This window comes from Equus quagga, chromosome 4, assembly GCF_021613505.1.
Source record: "Equus quagga isolate Etosha38 chromosome 4, UCLA_HA_Equagga_1.0, whole genome shotgun sequence".
Taxonomy (NCBI): Eukaryota; Metazoa; Chordata; class Mammalia; order Perissodactyla; family Equidae; genus Equus; species Equus quagga.
Genome location: NC_060270.1, coordinates 78,187,021 through 78,206,632, shown reverse-complemented (window position 1 = coordinate 78,206,632; position 19,612 = coordinate 78,187,021). Strand labels below are relative to the sequence as shown.

The 19,612-nt window shown below is 38.8% G+C and overlaps 1 protein-coding gene across 2 annotated transcripts in view; it reads left to right on the top strand.

Moving 5' to 3' along the window:
- Positions 1–19,612, top strand: part of NCKAP5 (NCK associated protein 5) — a 916,311-nt gene that overhangs the window by 10,714 nt on the left and 885,985 nt on the right. The window contains exon 1 of one of the 2 annotated variants that reach the window (XM_046659633.1): positions 19,307–19,493. The exons of the other annotated variant lie outside the window; for it this stretch is intronic. The gene's annotated coding sequence lies outside the window, so the exon portion shown is untranslated. Of the gene's footprint in view, positions 1–19,306; positions 19,494–19,612 lie in introns of those variants that run through there. 2 annotated transcript variants of the gene reach the window in all.

The following is a 19,612-nucleotide window of genomic DNA, read 5'->3' as shown; positions in this document are numbered from 1 at the left end:
TGGAAAGAGACGCAACACAGCAGTATCATTAATAATCAGACTCTGAAACGTTCCTAGTAAAAACAAATGACAAATGTAACACCATTTGCAAGAAACTTCCGTGTTGTATAGCAGAGTCTCTGTCATGTGGCGAGCTTGATGCTATCGGTTAGAAAATGGTAATTATAGTATGACCCATAACCAGTAGCAGTTGGGAAGAAGAACAAAGATCAACTGAATCATAATGGAAAAACATGTAACTGAACTTTTAATTTATATATAACTTAGCGCTTCTATAAAAAATATATATAACTAAAAAAATATGTAACTGGCTGTAGCTTTGCTGGTTATGATTGTTTTTGTGTGATAACCTGTGTTTGAAAGAAGAAAAACAGGCTGTTAATTGCCTTGACTGGATGATGATGCTATAGGATTTATACCTTGAAAGGACTTCATAACCATTAATTAGACATTCCTTATCCACTCTCTGCATTAGACATTACCAGCACGTTTGCGTTCTTGCTGCTGCTGCCATTCCCCCCAGGCTGTAATTTATGACAGATTGTGTGATTTGAGTTTACTGGGAAAAGCATTTTGAACAGCGAAGCTGCCTAGTTTGGGTTATTGAAATAGACTTGATTTGAGTTTGGTGTTGCAAGGTTATTTGTTTGTTTACTGAGTGAGTAAAATTTGCATGTTTTCACTGGCTTAAACTGTTGTGTGAAACACCCCTCCGTACTTTGATTGGCAAAACACAGAGCTCTTACCATTTCCTGTCATCCAGGCCTAGTCTCTGGAGTCACTATGGACTTTCATATCCTAGAAATGGCGCAACACTTGGGCTGTGTTCTTGTTTCCTTGGTTTCACTGGGATTTAGCATTTCTTTTCTTTCTTTTTTTTTTTTTTTTTGAGGAAGATTAGCCCTGAACTAACTACTGCCAGTCCTCCTCTTTTTGCTGAGGAAGACTGGCCCTGAGCTAACATCCGTGCCCATCTTCCTCTACTTTATATGTGGGACGCCTACCACAGCATGGCGTGCCAAGCAGTGCCATGTCCACACCCGGGATCCGAACCGGCGAACCCCAGGACACCGAAGTGGAATGTGCGCACTTAACCGCTGAGCCACCGGGCCGGCCCCAGGGATTTTGCATTTCTAAGAGAAGCAGGTATTTGCACAATAGGTATTTGGACTTAGTTGGAATATGGGAAGGTAAGAAGGTGAAAGTATTAATCAGGTTTTGAATCTTAAATTAGCTGCAGACACATATTTTCAATGAACTATGAAGGAGCTAGATTTGGGCCAAATTTTAAAGGAGACAAAGATTGTATGCCTCTCCATTTCAGATCTACCAAAATGTTCTCATCCTCCTTTTCTGTCCTGGCTTCCAGAGATATTATAGGAGGATTGACTGTAACTGCCCTCTGTGATTTATATGCCGTAATCTTTTATGTCTTTATCTGCATCCTGTTGTAATACTCTGATTGGATATGGAACGGCTTGCTGTGCCGTAAGTTATCTCCTAATTTGATGGTGGCAGCATAAGTTGGTGTGCCTTTTTTGGAAAGCATTTTGGCAATATATGTTAGAGTATTTTAATTATTCTATTCTAATCTATTCAACAGAGATCATATGTAATATGTATAAACATTTACTTATAAAAGTATTCATTACTATATTATTTATAATGCTAAAATATGAAAGACAACTATCCATCAATAAGAGAATTTTCAAATAAATTATGGACTAGAGAGCTCTTATAAATCAAGAAGAAAAATATTCCTATCTTAATAGAAAATGGTTAAAGGAAATGAAATGCAATTTACCAAGGAGAAATATAAATGGCCAAGAATCACTTGAACAGATGTTCAATCTCATTAGAAATTAACATGATACAAAGGAAAGTAATGAGATGTTATTTTACCTATTATTAGCAAAGATTAAACCATCCGCATTGATGAAGTGGTGTAAATCAGGCATTCTCATTTCCTCTTGGTAGGAATGTAATTGGGACAAATTTGGGGGAAGCAATTTGGGTGGGAGAGAGTGCATTGTTGACTCAGCAATGCACTTCTAAGAATGTATCTTAGAGAAATAATCCACAAGATTGCAGAGAACAAGCATAGGATATTGATCTCAGTAGCACTTACGCTAGTGAAAACTGAAAATAATACAAAGTCCGTTGGTAGGTGATTGTTAAAATAACTGTAGTACAACCACACAATGGAATACTATGCAGCCATTAAAAACTGATGTAGATCTAGTTAATAGGATTGATACCTATGATATAGTAAGTGGAAAATGTGGGCTGAAAAGAAATGTGTATCATGAGCTCATTTTTAAAAAGCTACGTCTTTATCTACGTATATGTGTCTGCATGCAAACAAAAGTTTGAAAGTAATTTCACTAAAATGAGAAGATAATTTTTACTTTATCATGCATTTTAGTATTGCTGAATTTGTTTTTAATTAATATACATTAATATAATAACCAGTAAAATGCAGCTTCACAATTCACCATCGTAATGAAAAAAATAAAATGTTATATCCATGAGATGAAATATTATATAGCCCCTAAAACAATGATTTTGAAAATGGTCAATTAAATGATGCTAAATAAAAAAGAATTACAGGGGCCAGCTGGAAGGCATAATGGTTAAGCTTGTGTGCTCCACTCTGGTGGCCCAGTGTTGCCGGTTCAGATCCTGGGCTCAGACATACACATGGCTCATGAAGCCAAGCTGTGGAGGCATCCCCCATAGAAAAACTAGAAGGACTTACAACTAGGATATACAACTATGCACTGAGGCTTTGCGGAAGAAAAAAAAAAGAGGAAGATTGGCAACAGATGTTAGCTCAGGGCCAATCTTCCTCGCCAAAAAGCAAAAAAAAAAAAAAAAAAGAATTACATACAAAAAAGACTGGAAGGAACAGTATCAAATATCAACAGTGTTTATCTATAACAAATACCTACAACAGGAATTACTGTCATAGCCAAATTATTTGTAATAAATATCTATTATTTTCATATTTAGAAAAAAGTTTTAAAAATAATTTAAAAGAGTTATTTGTATTGTGACCAAGTTCTCCATACTCTCTTGTTTTAGGTGTCACAGATCAGAAGGCCAGTTACATCCAATAACACACACACACAAAGTATATGTTGTACATAACAGATTTATGTCATAAGCCAATTAAAAAATTCTTGTGTGTGGAAACTTCTGTAATAGTGTGTACGGTAGACACTGTGGCAGACAGACTTTTAGTTATTGGGTCTTCTGAAGAGTTACAGAGAAAGGTCATATACACACTGAAAACACTTCCTCACATTTAGTAAACAATCCACGGACTTGGGTAAATGATAAAAACAAATTAGGGACCATATTATTATACTATTTGCTTTTTCAGAGAGAGAATTTGGAAAACTTGGTAAGGTGTAATTTTTGCCAACCCATCCAAAATAATTTAATAGTTTAGCTGCCTCCCCAACCCAAATTATCTTAACTTGATTTAGTCCTATCACCTTCTTAGAATATCTTTTTCGGTTTTCACAACAATCCTGTGAGGTAGGCAGAGCAAATATTTACATTTTACAGATACAAAAGAGCTTCAGAGAGGTCCAGTACATCGCTCAAGATCTCAAAGCAGAACGCTCAGGAGCTGGGCTCTGAACCCCCATTTTTCTGGTAATCCATGTTAGTTCCAGTTATTACTAGGATTTGAATCTGTTTACTCACTCCACACTCAGTTGTTTTTCTATACCGTCCCATTCTATTCTTCTCCCAGAAGCTTCAGATGCCTGAGGCTGAACCCAGATTCGTTTCCTAACAAGGCACCAGTGAGCATAAAGGAAAGGAAAATTTTAGATAAAGGAATGACGGTGGTAAGGCATCCGCCAGGGGAAAGGGGCTTGGGGGTGAGAGGGAGGTGGGTAGGGCCTCAAACCCAAATGTTGGCGAAGACTGCACAGGTGATATAAAAATGGAATCCTGCTGGGAGTGAGAAAAACAAAATCGATTGCGTGCTAATCAATGGAACTGCCGCTGGATTTCACTGAGGTGGGACAGCCGGGACTCCTGAGTGGGTGGGTGACCTGGAGGGCGTGTCCTGCTGAATGTCGGAAGGATACAGCTATTACTCACCACCAGCTATTGTTGCCAAAAAAGAGCTAGCTCTGTGTTTAATTTTTTGAATTATTTAAAAGAAGCTCGAAATTTGATTTTTAGGTAAAATCTCCCCATTTTCAATGCTAGAATTAATTTAAACATAATATTTTGCAGGCTGACTAAAATATATCGGCAGGCTGTCAAAGCCCCTGGAGTTGCTGGTTTGTGATTTCTGGGGCATATTTTGTCTAAGCGTTTACTAGGCTCCTGACTAATCAAACTCAGTTTCAGTTTCTTTGATGTCTTAATTATACCACTGTGATTCTTGACATTTATCCTTACACATTTAGGAAAACATCTTGCTTTCATCTTCTTCACTCCCACCTAAGCCGGCCACTCCTGACCCTGGTTCTTTCTCACATTCCTTCTAAGAGATTGGAAGGGAAGTTGTGCCTCGGAGGAGGATATCTCCAAGCGGACCCAAGAATGGTTTACATAAACACGGCTGTGTGTATGTGAGCGCCAGGGACTGGCCCTCGGGGCTTGCGAAAGATGCTTTAATTAAGTTCCATTTCTGACTTTAATTATTGTCTAGACTAGAATTTTTTGCAAGACTGTAAATGTATGGGTGGTGGTGTGGTGATACAAATCACTCAGGTTTTCTTTGCCTTACAAGAATCCAATCGGAAGGTGCCAAGGAAAGGTCAAGTGATGTCTGAGCAATGGTACAAATCACCATATTAAATCTGAAAACTGGATTAAACGTTTGACCACTGCCTTGACCTGAAACTGGCAAAGACGTATGTCCTCTTAATTCCATAGGAAGGGTCACAACAAATGCGAAAAGTACACAAATCTGACTCTCTCTCTCTCTCTCTCTCTCTCTCTCACACACACACACACACACACACACACACACACAAAGTTTACTCCAGTGAACATTCTGATACATCTTTGAGGTCATCTTGACTTTGGAGATAATTCTCTTCATAAACCATCTTGGGGCTAATTTATAACATTTAAGTATGTAACATTTTTCTATTGATAGCATGTTTTAAATAATGATTCTTTGTACAACATTTGGAAGAGACCACACAGTATATGGAAGAGGATGAAAAGTTACACATAATCCCATCACCCAGAGACGCTCGCTCGCTGTTGTAGTTCTGGGGTATACTCTCTAATCATTTGGCTATGTTTTTATGAAAAACAGACAGATGAGTGATCCAAAAAACCCCCAAAAGCAAGCAAACTCTTGATTTATATGAAGAAGTTGAATATCAAGAATTAGATTTTTGTGGTAAATACGTTCTACGTTAAGTAAGCAATAGGAGAAAATGCTGAGAGGTGAGGCCACGAGAAAGTCAGAATCTAACTCATAAGGGGGGAAAATGAGCACTTCCTCACAACATTTTAAGTGCATTTTGACTCCAAAGATAAAGACCAAGGAGGACAGAACAATTTGGGCCAATGGATAGAGTGAGGACAGGTGAGAATAAGGGTGAGACACATATGAACCCAAGTTATAGCTCCTGTGAGACATATAGAGGATTCTTACAAAGAACACATCAGCCCGATGGCTCTGGGTGGGAGGAATTCTTGTATTGATCCAGCCTGAAGCCCCTTCCATTAGTCGCTCTGTCTCCAGTACTTTCTGCCTAATCGATCAATCATCATAAGTAAAAGCAACAAAATCTGAAATATTTTGATCACTCACTACATGTATATTTGTACACAATGGTTACATGCATACACTGTCTCATTTAATTTTTACTAACTTTATTGAGATGTCATTCATATGCCACTTCAAGGATATAGTTCAGTGGGTTTTCACAGTGGTATATTCACAGTATAATTTTTTAAATTATTTTTCACAGAACAATTCAGTGGTGTATTCACAGATTTTTGCAACCATCACTGCTATATAATTATAGAGCATTTTCATCACCCCCAAAATGAACCCTCTTCCTATTAGCAGTCACCATTCTCCCCACACCTCCTAGTATATTCTGACCCTTACGAGATAAAAGATTTGTAAATGAATTTGTAAATATATTCCTCCATTCTATGGCTGATCTTTTTTTTTTTCTTTTTGATAGTGTCCTTTGATCCACAAAAGTTTTTAATTTGGATAAAGTCCAACTTGTCTATTTTGTTTGTTTGTTTCTTCTACTTTTCTTTATCATCTAAAAATCTGTTTCTTAATCTAAGGTCATGAAGACTTACTTGCATGTGTCTTCTAAGAGTCTTAGAGTTTTAGCTCTTATATTTAGGTCTGTGATCCATTTTGAGGTAATTTTTTTATATGATGTCAGGTAGATAGGAGTCAACTTCATTCTTTTACAGGTGGATATCCAGTTGTTTCAGCACCATTTGTTGAAAAGACTATTATTTCTCAATTTAGTGTCTCATTTAATTTTCACCGTAGTCTAATGAGGTAGGAATTACTGTCCCTGTTTGTAAATGAGGAAACTGAGGCTCAGGAAGGTTAAATGACTTGCCCAAGGCCCTAAGAATTCCAAGTAAGAAGTGGAATTTAGTTGGACTCCAAAGGCAAGATTCTTTCAGCAATACTGAACTGGGCATCTACTATATGCCAGGTTGTGGTAAAACAAACACACACACAAAAAGAGGACCCATCATTTGATACCTTTAAATTTTTTCAATTAAATATACCCTTCCTGAGGAGCTCTCAGTGTGGAGAGCTCCAGGGATAGGAAAGATGAATAAGCACAGTTCTTATTTTTAAAAAGTTAATAATAATACAGTAGAAACAGGGAATTATCTACAAGTAGGATGGCCGTAGAAGTCAGTATTTTCAGTCATAGCAAGATTAAGGAGCCACAGTTAGGGGCTCGGAGAGTCAACAGGAGGTTGGAGAACTAGCAGATAGACTGGAACTGAGGCAAGTCCAGTGGCTCAGAAGCCAGAAGCCAGGGACTGTCTTGGGCAAAAGCAGTAAGGCCAGGACATCACGGCCATTGCAGAACCCCATTGTAGACACCGTGAGTGAGCCTATGTCTCTGAGTCTTTGCATCCATAACTTTAGATCCAGAACCAGGTAGGAGCATCTGGCTGGCTGGCTGAGCTTGAGTTGTATGCCCACATTATGTGGGCAGGGGCTGAGGGTCACTCCATCCCATCCTTATCACACACATTGAGGAATCCTCCAAAATAACAAGGGGAGTGATTGCTGGAAATGTCCACTCCCAGGACAGAAGAGAAACCAGTCTTCCCTCTGCTATTCAAATTGCTTTTTTTGTGTCGATGAGTCACAGAGACAAACTGTGTCTGTCTTATTTTTAGTACTCTCAGTATTTCACGTGAAACATTTTCCTAATGAGATGATAATCTCCCTGTGGTTAGGAACCATATTATATACACCACTACTTTGCATCTCTCGTTGCACCTTGAATACGGGCTTACAGGATATATTTTCAAATTGCTGATGCTTCCTAGGATACCCCAGGGACCACAGTCAATTCTTCATAACTCACATGTGGATTCTCTATAGCCAATTTTGTAATCTCAAATCTGATTTTCCATCCAGCCCAAAATGATCCTAAGGACCCTTTCTCCACCGTCGGTTGGGGATGCACAGCGAGTGTTCACCTCCTTCAACATCAGCCTAATTCAAATGAGGGGGTGAGGGTGGTTGGAGATGGATGAAACAGTCTTCTGTTAGGGGGAGACTGTGGGCCACGTCATAGCTTTAGCCTAGCCCATCCATTTCTATTAATATTGCCTTCGTTGTGAACTTTCCAACTCCTTAAGGTAGTTCTTTTTAGGGCTTCTCTTATCCATCAAAATTCTGTGGAGTGTTGGGTTCTTTCCCTTGTTTATCATCAGAAGCCAGAACTGGTTGTCTTTTCTGCTTTACTAACCCCCAGGGAGATGAGTGGAATCCCCCCAAATAGCAGAGCTCTGACTCAGAGCTTTGAGGACCTCTCCCCTCGGCCTCTCCTAGCTCCCTTCACTACTTTCCGTGGTTTCCAGAGCCCTGAGGTCGTGGGATCCGCTCACAATAAAAGTATCTGTGGCTGCATTGCAAAGTAACATCAGGTTCTTGTTTTACACATATACATTGAGGATGAAGGCTGCTAGACATGATGGAAACCATTAATTTGTTGTTGTATCATGTTTTGCTGTAGTTTTGCTCACCGTTGGAACTGCTGCCTCTAATGTTTCTTGACTTTTCTGAGAAAGTAGATGTCTACCGTTCATCTTTGGAAATAAAAGTTTTCATAAGTAGCAGGAGGAGAAAAGGGCCAAAGTTAGGAAAGATAAAATGTGCAGTCATTAATTTGTAAAAAGTTCACAAAACCTGAACGCTTAAGGGTGTTTTCCTCTCAGATGGCAATCATTACCCCTGATTGAGTAAAAAAATAATAAAATGGGTTTTGATGGTTTGGACTGTCAACGTTGGTCATTAATGGTTGGCTAACGTGTAGCCAGCCACCTCTCTTTCTTCCCCAGCACATATACCCTTGACCAGCAGCTGTACTGCCAGCCTCATTTCTACTGACTAAGGCACATGGAGGAGGTGGGGGAGGGGAAGCTGGTCAGGGTACACAATGAGGTGTGTTGTGTTGATGTCACAGGGAGACAAAGTTGTTTTGTGATGGTGGTGGTGGTGAGGGGAAAATTGGGTGGGGGAAACATCTCTTGTTTATCAGGATTTGAATCCAAGGAGAAATAAAAGACATCTCCATTGTGAAGCTTTAAGTAAAACCCTCTTTGTCTCAGAGTCCAGACTGATGGAGAGGATCCTACACTTGGTAACTTTTATTTTAATTTGGACAACTTTTATTTTATTCCCCATGACGCTTTTAGGCTTCTCTTCCCTCTCCTGGAGGCCACTTTCCAGACCTCATGCACCAGGCAACTGTCCCCTGTCCCATTTCTCAGAACTATGTGAATCCTGATGATAGGAGTCCATTATTGCTTACTGAACACCTACTGTGTGCCAGGCTGTGTTCTACCAGCAAACCATAGCAACAGCTACAGTATTAGTGTTTGCCGTTGTGTCAGGTGTTTCGTGCATCTTTCCTTATTTCCTTCTCAAAAAATGGCCATTTTGCAGATGGGGCAGTTGAGGCTCTGCGAAGTTGAATCACTTGTCCAAGGTCAGATAACTAACAGGTGGCAGAGTTTGAACTCAGGTCTGTTTGACTCTAGATCCATATGCATTTCATTGGCACATGTTTGATATGCTTTCTCGTCCTACTTTTAAGGTGTATGTTACATTTGAACTGGGGGAGGGAGACACATTAGGAACTTAGAAAATTTATGAGAATAAATATCTAACAGCAAATCTGACAGACTAGAGAAGACTTGGCTGCTGAGGGGCCCCTGTGAATGCTATAATCTCAGAGCCTAGATTAATACTTGTGGTGACTAAGCTCTGTTGTCTCTGGCCCCATCCCACTGGCCTTGAACGCACAGGCTGACCCTCTCCAAGCTTTTTGGCTCCAGGTATCTTTCAGACCTCCATCTGCTCAGCTGAGCATCAGAATCACATTGTCTCACAAATGGGATCTCTGATTTCCCGCTGCCAACATCTCTCTCTACTGAGTTTAAGCAGCCGCTCCTGGTTTTTTTTTTTTTTTTTAAAGATTTTATTTTTTTTTCCTTTTTCTCCCCAAAGCCCCTCTGGTACATAGTTGTATATTCTTCGTTGTGGGTCCTTCTAGTTGTGGTATGTGGGACGCTGCCTCAGCGTGGTTTGATGAGCAGTGCCATGTCTGCGCCCAGGATTCGAACCAACGAAACACTGGGCCGCCTGCAGCGGAGTGCGCGAACTTAACCACTCGGCCACGGGGCCAGCCCCCGCTCCTGGTTTTGGTAGCTGCAATTCTCCCTGTTAGCACCATTGTTTGTCTCACCCAGGACTTGAAGGATGACACTTAAGAACCTTTCTCAGACCTTTGGTAATCAGGTTCCTCCCCGGGTTTGGAAAAAGAACAGGCATAAGGAAGGCCACACCCTGAGAATCTGGATCAGTGAGACACCCCACTAAGGTCAGCCTCCGAATCCCTCTCAGACCCATGCTGGGTCTCAGTGTGTATGTAAAGCAAAGTTGATGGGGAGTGATCAGCAGTAGAGTGGAAACTACAACCTCTCCTAACTATGGAGCTCTGTTCTCTCTTGACATCCACACTGCACTCTGGTCCTAGGCTAGTGTTTTCCTTCTTACTTAAGACAGTATTAGAAAGGAGAAACTAAATCAAAAAAATGTGTGCTGTGTGTTTACGTTGATTGATTACACCAGGACATTAAAAGGTATTTGCATGGAAACTTGCAAACTGGGAAAAGTGAATAATTTCACAGTAGAGTGTAATCACCTGTAAGATATTGAGTATGGTGCTGCAACTGGAGAATATTTCTTTGAAGCTTGCTGTGATCTCACCAGCTGTGAGAGTAAATAACTTCCTTATTTAGAAATGTGGGAGTTGAGCCCAGAGAAAGAGCTGAATGATTGAGTGAATGGTGGTCTATGTCTACCTACAGTTAAAGTTCTCAGCTGAAGGTGGATTTGATTGAATTGGAGTGGTAACGGTGTTGAATTGCCAAGCCTCGTGCTTGTGCTATGTGACACGTGAGTCTAGCCCACAACCCCACTTGAAGGTTATGGCACTTCTAGGGTATTGAAAAGAGCCCACTTAGAAAACTGTATGATAAAGAAGATGGAAAATACGGCAGGTGATTCTTTCACCAATTTCATGGACCAAACTACTCCTCGTGGCAACTCAGCACTACTGAGGCACTCATCAGTCACTCGAAAACTTTTAAGTACCTGCTACACAACTGGTATTGTGCTAGTCATTGGAATGGTTTTGTGAATATGAAACAGTCACTGTCTTCAAAAAATGGCAGTCAGTGGGACATTAGGAAAAGGTAGGACATGAGCCACATTGGCCCAGAATCTACAGAAAGGTTACTGCTCAGGGAGAGCCAAAGGGATGGACATGGAGCCTTTGGTGGCACAGGCAGGACATCAGTGCTTCAGATGCAGGATTGGGAAAAGGGTGGGAATAGGGGCTACTATTTGTCTAATCATCTTGGTAATCCTAAATCTAGAGACTTGAGAAATTTTTAAGCTTTCATATAATGTAGCTAAAGAAGTGCCAGACCCCAAGGCTGGAGAACTTTAGGTCTAGTCACCATGAGAACTGTGCCTCCTCCCCTGCCCTGAACATTCAGCTTGGAAAAATAATCAAAATACTCTGGGTCTTGGTTGTTTGATCAGTAGAATGATAATAATATAATACCGTACTTCCTTGAAAGTGGAGGGCTGGATCACTTGATCTTAATTTTTTTTCGGTTTTCAAGTCTATGATCTTATGCTTTCTGCTTTTCTCTGTAGATAAAGGCCACACAAAGGTTGATTTTTGTGAAAGTGTGCTATTTGCTAAAGTGAATACAATACCTGCCACTAGATGTTTGGACAACAGCTAACTAATCAGAAGGATCTGGTGCTAGATGTTGCCGAGTTCACTTAAATCGAGTCTTTAAAATATTTTGCAGCTTTAAGAGAAAGATTATTTGTAGAAATTTATGCCCACTATTTAACCATCTGAATTTATTGATGAATTAAAGGTGATGTTGTAATAGTATTACCTTTAAAGGTCATTTGAAATGCGTTTGATAAATCAGATAGACTCATGTTTGTTTTTGAAAAATTCCCTGGTTTCATGAAAGTGGTGGGGGGTGAACAAGTGTCTCTCGAGTGCCCACTATAAATGGGGAAGTAAACTGGGCTTCATTGTAGGGAGCAAAGGAGTAGAAAGCATTGTTTTTATTTTTAAGAACCTTACCATTTATTTGAAATGGGGCATGTATCTGAGAACAATTACAGAGCAGCTTGGCAATACATTCTTTAATATGCTTTGAATCGAAGGCGCAGGTTCCAGTTGTTGGCAGGGTACAGGAGAGAATAGAGGAGGAAAGATTACGTTGAGTTTTGAGTCTTGAAGGACGTGATAAAATGCTTTCCCAAGGCAGTCTCTAATGTTAAAATTCATTTTAAAGCCTTAAGACCAGAGCTGGACTCATGTTGCAGCCAGAGGATGGGCCACGGACTAATCACTAAAATTGGGAATATTGGGTACACAAGAGCAGGAGGGGAGAAGTGAGGAAACTCGCCCTGACAAAGCCTGATGTAAACCAGGTACTTTAAACTCATTACTGTGAAAATTCCACGTGATAATGTTCTTTGCCTATTACTGATCGGGAGACTGAGTCCAGAGAGGCAAGGTAAACTTTTTTGCCAGTAAATAAGGGCCAGGGTCTGACTTGTCCATAGGTCTACCTGGATTAAAAAGTCTCAGTGTGAGTGGTGACCAATGATATGAAGAGAATTGAATGCAGGTCACCAGTTCATCCTTATGTAGTCAACTCAGGGATAAAATAATTAGCTGAGATCGCTAGCCACTCCAACTGTACTGGAAGCAACAGGAATTTAGATAGAAACTGCTCAGGCAATGGATTCCAAGCCTGGGAGACAACCTGTCTGTGCTACTTATTCCCTGAGTAGTTTTTAGAAAGTTCTTTGGCCAGAGGGAAACTGCAGAACAACTTGAAAGCTATATAAAGCAAATGTGTAATGGTGTTGGCAATGTTCTGGAAGTAGCTACCAAGAATGCATACTACAGGGAGGAATGAAGAACCAATTTCTGGCCCACATCCATTTTGAATGGAAAAGCTTTTAACGGATGACTTCTCCATCGATAAGTTGCTGCTTTCCATTTAATTGTCATTACTTGATATTTTATTTGTACATCTTTCTGCGTGTACGTACATGACTACTTCGGGAGGCAGTGGGAAATTATGTCTATGAACTTTGTGTTCTCCTTTCTTAAAGAGTGAATAGCTGTCTGCCTAAACTCCCTGTACCCTCTTCTCTTGCCTTGTGATTACCATTCCCTATATTGAATAGGTGATACATATGTATCTTTCTCTTAACGTTTGAGAACTTGGTTTTCCCTATCTGTCTTTCCTAATTAAGAATTATATGGTGAATCACAGCCCTTCTGCTTTATTATGTAAATAAAGGAACCAAACTTTTATGTGCTTATCAGGTGCCCTTCACAGCTTTTTAAAACAGTGAGTCACTAAGCCATTCCTGACTAATCTTGCAGACTTGTCAGATCAGGAGACCGACTCCTTCAGGCCATACCCTCCCACTCCGATTTCTCCTTCTCCTGATTTCTGAAGATGTCTCCAGCAGTTGCTCCTGCCTGTGGGCTATGAACTTCTATGAGTGGGAGCGAGATGCAGAGTTATTGAGAAGGGTGTATAAATTCATATGAACGCCAAGCAGCTCTCTGTGTACCACTGTTTTTCAAAAGTATGTAGAAGTATGTAATATGTGCGTATGTGCAGTATAATGAATTAATGAATTACAACAACATTTTGAAATGTTACTGAACTCATACTAAGCTTAATCATAATCTATTTTCTGAATCAGCAAATGGTAAAAGCACAAAATTATCACGTGGAAGCTTGTAAAAGTTTTTGAGGTTAAAAAAGGAAACTTCATAACCAAAACAGTATGGATTTATGGTCTACCTCAATTCTGTTTAAAGCATTTGTATCATTCACCCCCTGGAGTGTGGAATTACCAAACTTGATTGACTTATTTTCCTTTACCTTCCCAAGCAAAGAAATAAGGTCTGAAAAAGTTAATTTCCCCCCAATATTTATATATCTCCTTTTTTTCTTTTTCTGTTCTCATTGTGTTGACTAGAACTGTTTGGTTGATATATCCTCGTATTGTCCTTGATGCAAAGAGGGATGATGCTCATGTTTTATTATTTACCATGTTTGGCTATTAGTTTAGATAGAACTTCTTTACCATATTATGCAAGTACCCTCCTATTTCTGATTCACTTTGAATTAGCAAAAATCAGGAATAGATGCTGAATTTCACAATTGTCTTTTTAGTATCCATCTAGATGTATATTAACTTATCTTCATGATCTAGTGTTGTGATAGATTAAATCATAGCAAACAATTCTTGTTTATGGTTCTTTCTTTTTTAAACTGAGGGTCTTGATTTGTTGCTCTTTTACTTAAGAATTCACAAATAATCATCATTATCACCACCTTTCGTAGTTTTCCTTTTTTATGATTTGCTAGCTTCATCAAATTTTGCTATCAGGTTTATGCAAGTTTCACAAAATTAATTGGGAAGGCGTTGATCTTTTTCTTTGTTTTAGTAACTATTTAAATAGACAAGACAGTGAGGGACAGTCATTGTGCCCATGGGCTTTGGGGACATACACAGACCTTGGTTCAAATTCCGATTTTCGCTTTCCAGTTTTATAACCTTGGTGGAGTTATTCAACTTGTCTAAGCAGCGGTTTCCTCACCTATAAAATGTAAACACGAGCGCCTAGCATATAGATGTCTGTGAGACTAAATGAGATTATATAGGCAAAGTCCTTGTTACAGCTGCCAGCTCATTGTAAGCATTAAAAAAGGTCTCTATTTTTAAGATGATGATAAAGATGGGGATGATGATATTATTATCACTGCATGGAAATTATCTTTTCCTTGAATTTAGTTTTGTGTGACAATGGAACGGCTATTTAAAAAAGAATTTTTAGACATTTTCCCTCAAGTTCTTCTTTAATTTATCTATCCAGTTTTCCTATTTTTATTCAGTTAATTTTAATAATTCTTTTTCAAAAGAAGCTTGCATCTAGATTATTGAGACCTTCAAAATTATTAGGCTAAGTATAAAGTATGCTTTGTGAGATATAGATGTCTCTTTCTATATGTATAGAAACATAGATATATATTTGTATCTCTATATATGTTTGTGTATGTGTGTATATTTATGGAGAGAGAGAGATCTATCTATATATACATACTCATATCCACTTTATAATTTCTATTTGTGGATATTTGTGATTTTTCTTTTTTCTTCATAGTCTTATCATGGCTTTATTTTTATTGTTCTTATGGAAGTCAGATATGGAGTTTATTTTCAAACTGTTTACATTTCCTGTTTTTAAAATTATTTTCTGCTTCAATCATATTAATCTTCCTATACTTTTTCTAAGTTTGTATTTCTACTTTTTAGAACATAAAGATTTGGTCACTTATTATTTATTCTTAATTTTTTGAATAATGAAATCATTTAAAGATTTTGGTTTACCTCTGAGTACAGTTTTGACTGTCTCTCAATTTTTCTATGTTGTGTTTCAATATCATCATTTTTAATTATTCTATAATGTTAGTTTTGCTATTCTTTTTCATCTGAGAGCTATTTAGGAGAATATAACTTCTCAGGTTTTTGTCTTGTTTTCTTTGCTACTGTTCCATAATTTATTTCCAGTTTTCTTGCAGATATCAGAGAATAATTCCTATCTTTTGCTCCGCCCATTGTTGTTTTTATTTTGATGAAATAAATAATCAACTTTGGTAAATATTCCATGAATGATGGAAAAGAAAGTATATTTTTCTGTAGGTCATTTGTAGAATATACAAAAATGCATATGTACACATGCATACATACACACATACAAAACAGCGCATATAATCAGTCATTATTATTTAGAGCCTGTTACCATTTTTTCATCACTTGTTTCAAGAACAAAGAGAAGTGTGGTAAAACCTATTCATTACCCTCTTATTGTGATTCTGTAAATTTCTCCTTGTATTTCCAATACTTTTCTTTATATACTTTGATGCTGTTATCTGCAGCAAGAATATCAGTGACTGTGATATCTTGTTAATACTACTGTTACTAATACAAATACTAAAAACAACCAATAGTTTTGGAGCCTGTAGCATGTGGCAGGCATTGAGCTAGGTGTTTTAGATGAATTTTCTTACTTAACACTTGCAGCAACTCTATAAGATGGATAGGTATATTTATCCCTTCCAGTGAGGATTCTGGTGGATTATATTCTTCATCAACAGACACACAAATAAACAAAACAATTTTTTGTTTTATGTAATGCTTCTTGTCTTTAGCACTGCTTCTTTAATGTTAATATTGTGACTCTTACTTCCTTTTTGTTTGTGTTTGCTCTGTGTATCTCTATCTTTTAACATTTAAACTTTGTGTCACTTAGCACGGTGTCAGTATATAGTAGATACCCTACAAAAAGCAGTTTGTTGGATGAACAGGCCTTTTTGTTTAATGTCTGTCTCTTCTAAGGAGGCGTATAATTGGATTTTGTTTACAGTGAGTGTGAGATGGTTATTAGGGGAGTTTAACCCACTTACAGTTATTGTGTTAATGATATGTTTGATTTACTTCTGACATTTAGCGTTTTGTATTTTTTAATGTTTCCTTTAATTTTCTTTTGCTTTAACTGTTGCCATATGGTCCGTGAGCTCTTTGATTAAATATACATACAAATTGTTTTGGAGAGTGTACATCTTGTTTTTCTTCCACTTTTGATTGACATCTGGCTTGTCCTACATCTGAGTGCGTTTAAACGTTGGCACAATAATTGGAGTTTCCATTGCAGCTGCTGCTTCCCAAGGCTTGACATTCACATGCCAGCATATCATAAATTATGTTCATGGTGATGAATTTCTCATATTGTTTATGATCTCATTTGAAATAATTTATTCTTTTGAAAATGGAACATATTTGTGACATAGTATAGTCTTCTCTTCATTTATTAGTCTTGTGCTAATCTTATAATAAATGTTAAATGATATGTGTTGATTGTTATGTACACTGTGCTGAACAATGTGAATTTGGAGGAGAAAGAAGAGGAATACAAAGTAGTATCTTGTCCATTTTTAAGTTGCTTAAAGTATAATTGGCAGGAGGACTAGATGTATATCCATAAAAAGTTAAACAGCTCCAAACTTGAAATATAAATGATATCACCAGCACTGTGTAAAAGGCCAAATGAGAAACATATGCAAAATGTGCCATGAACTCAGAGGTCAGAAATATTGCCTACGGTTGAAATGTTCAGAGAAATCTTTCCTGAAGAAGAAGGAAACCATCCCAAGGTGAGTGAACAATGTGGGCACAGGTGTGGAGATGGGCATGTACACAGCATGTTCATGAGATGTCAAGCAAATGAGCATGGTCACATCAGATGTTTCATGGGCTTTTTAGGGTAATTGATTCATTCCACAAACATGTTTAAGCACTTAGTACCCAGAGAGCACACAGAGGGCACTTAACCAAGGTTTAGGGGCAGAAGCATGTCAGAGAAGTCTTCCATGTGGACGTAATGCCAGAGTTGAGTCCCAAGAGACAGGTGGGAGTTCAACAGGTAAGGGTTTAAGGCAGGGGTGGGGAAGGAGGGGGGAAGGGTTTTCTGGGCAGAGGAAGCCAAAGTTGTGAAGGCTTAGAGGTGAGAGAGCATGGTGCTCTCCAGAACTCTAATTTTTTCTCTGTGGTTGGCATATAGAATGGGAATGGGAGAATCAGGTGAAGAAGATGGAGGGAGAAAGCCTCCCAAGGGCTTTGGGTATCACATGGAGGCTTTCGGTCTTCATCTACATGGCTGGGGGATCCTCACAATGATTTGGAATGGGATAGTGGAGTTGGATGGAAAGATTGTAGACAGCAAGATTTAAGGTGGGGAGATTGGGAAATTATTGGATTAATTTAGGTGAAAGATGTCAAACGGCTGAACAGAGACAGAGGCAGTGGAGATATATTTGAGAATGATTAAAACATTAAAGCAACAGCCTGGATGTCAAATGGAGGAAGGAGCTAGGAAGAGAGGAATCAAGGATCATTCTTGGGATCCTGGCTTGGAGAAATGGCTGAAAACCATTTATCACTATAGGAAACATGGGAGGAAGAGAAAGTTTGCAAGGCAGGGAGGAGTTGTAGGGTGGGCTGAAGAATTTTAGATATTCTTTCTATATACATTGGAAAAAAATATGGCTTAAAGTTTCTCTTCTTCTTCTTGGCTTTTTCTTATTGAGTTTAGAAAAATGAGGCTTTAAATGTTAGCATTTCCTTAAGATTGTCATGGGTGTATAACACTGGTAAAATTACTAGGCCAATGAAATATGTATAAATGTACAGACTTGATGAGACAAACTTTTATTTAGCTACGAATCCCATAAATGGGCAAACAATTAACAATGATAAAGTTTGTTTCAGTTACAAAGCCTCCCAAAGAGAGCAAGATCTGGATGCCTTTCAACAAAATAAATTCCTTTCTTCTCAGATGACATGTAAACTGATGTCATTTCTTATTCCGTAAAGAAAAAAGAAAGAAAGAAAAAAACTTGCTATGGTTTGCAGTATTCCAATGATGACATTCTTCCTCAAAGTAACCTAAAAAAAGACGTTGTGAACAAACTTGTATTTCCTCTGCCAGAAATGCATGCTTGGCCATAATGCAAGCCTTTCATATTTAGCTATTTAGATAATGGTTTCTACACGAGCTTTCATAACATTTATTTACTGCTATAAATGAATGGACCCACCACTGTTGGAAGCCAGGAATCCAGTTCCTCAGCAGCTGGATTTCTCACTACCTTATCTCAGCTTTATAAAAGTTGCTCTGAAGGTAGTGTTTCCTGTCAATATTTCAGGGGCAATATGAAATGCCATGGGTATCTTGATTTTGGATTTTTACAGTTCTGCCTGTTTGTGAAGCATATTAGCCTCACTCTGTGAAGACCATGCTCTAGTTATAAATATTTCAACTCCCCAGCCTCCTTTTTTTAGGGTGTATCGACCACATTTTCCTTCCCCTCTCCTCTGGTTGACTGATTCACACTTTCCTTTAGCTGTTGCAGCAGAAAAAACAGGCAGAGACTGCTTAATTCTGAAGACAAGGGTTTCTATCTGTTCATCCTGGTAAAATGGTGAAATATAACTTGGGTTGATCTGCTAATGAGGGTTTAACCAGGACAGATGTGTTGATCATAAACTGGAGAAGGACATCTTGCTATAATAGATTTTCCATTTACATGCCAGTGGCCATTGATGGTGATCCTGCTCTAGAAGAGTTGAAACTCAAGTGGCTCTGCTAAGTAGACATCTGACTTGCTGAAGTCCTGCCACCCCCTCTAGTCCCTACGTGCTGAGGCATGGGGTTCCCTCAGGTTGAGCTGGTTGAACTGGACAAACCACGGCCTCCCAGAGCAGACTCTTGGGCCATGGCCTGAGGGCTGGTTCCTGCCCTGGCAGGAGGCTGTGCCCACGTGCTTGTCTCCATCATCTCACGCTCTGTTGGTGCCCAGCACAGACAGGCAGAAGCAGGGGATGGCCATGGACAGGGCAATTGGTGCCTGACTCTGGCCTGCTCCAGAAATTCTATTTCCAGAGTCTTCTCAGCTCTTGACTGGCCTCCTACAATGGGCTAGGATTATAGACCAAATTTCAAGAACCTCAACCTTGGTGGCCAGGAAACGCAGAGCCAGATCCAGCTGTGGATGAAGCCACTTGACGGTTGAGAAAGGTAAAAATAATATATCTTTTAAAATAAAATTATCTCTTAAAATATTGGTTGGAGGGAGAAAAATAACTTCAACATGAGAGTAGAAAGAAAGAGAATAATTGGAACCTATGAGAAAGCAG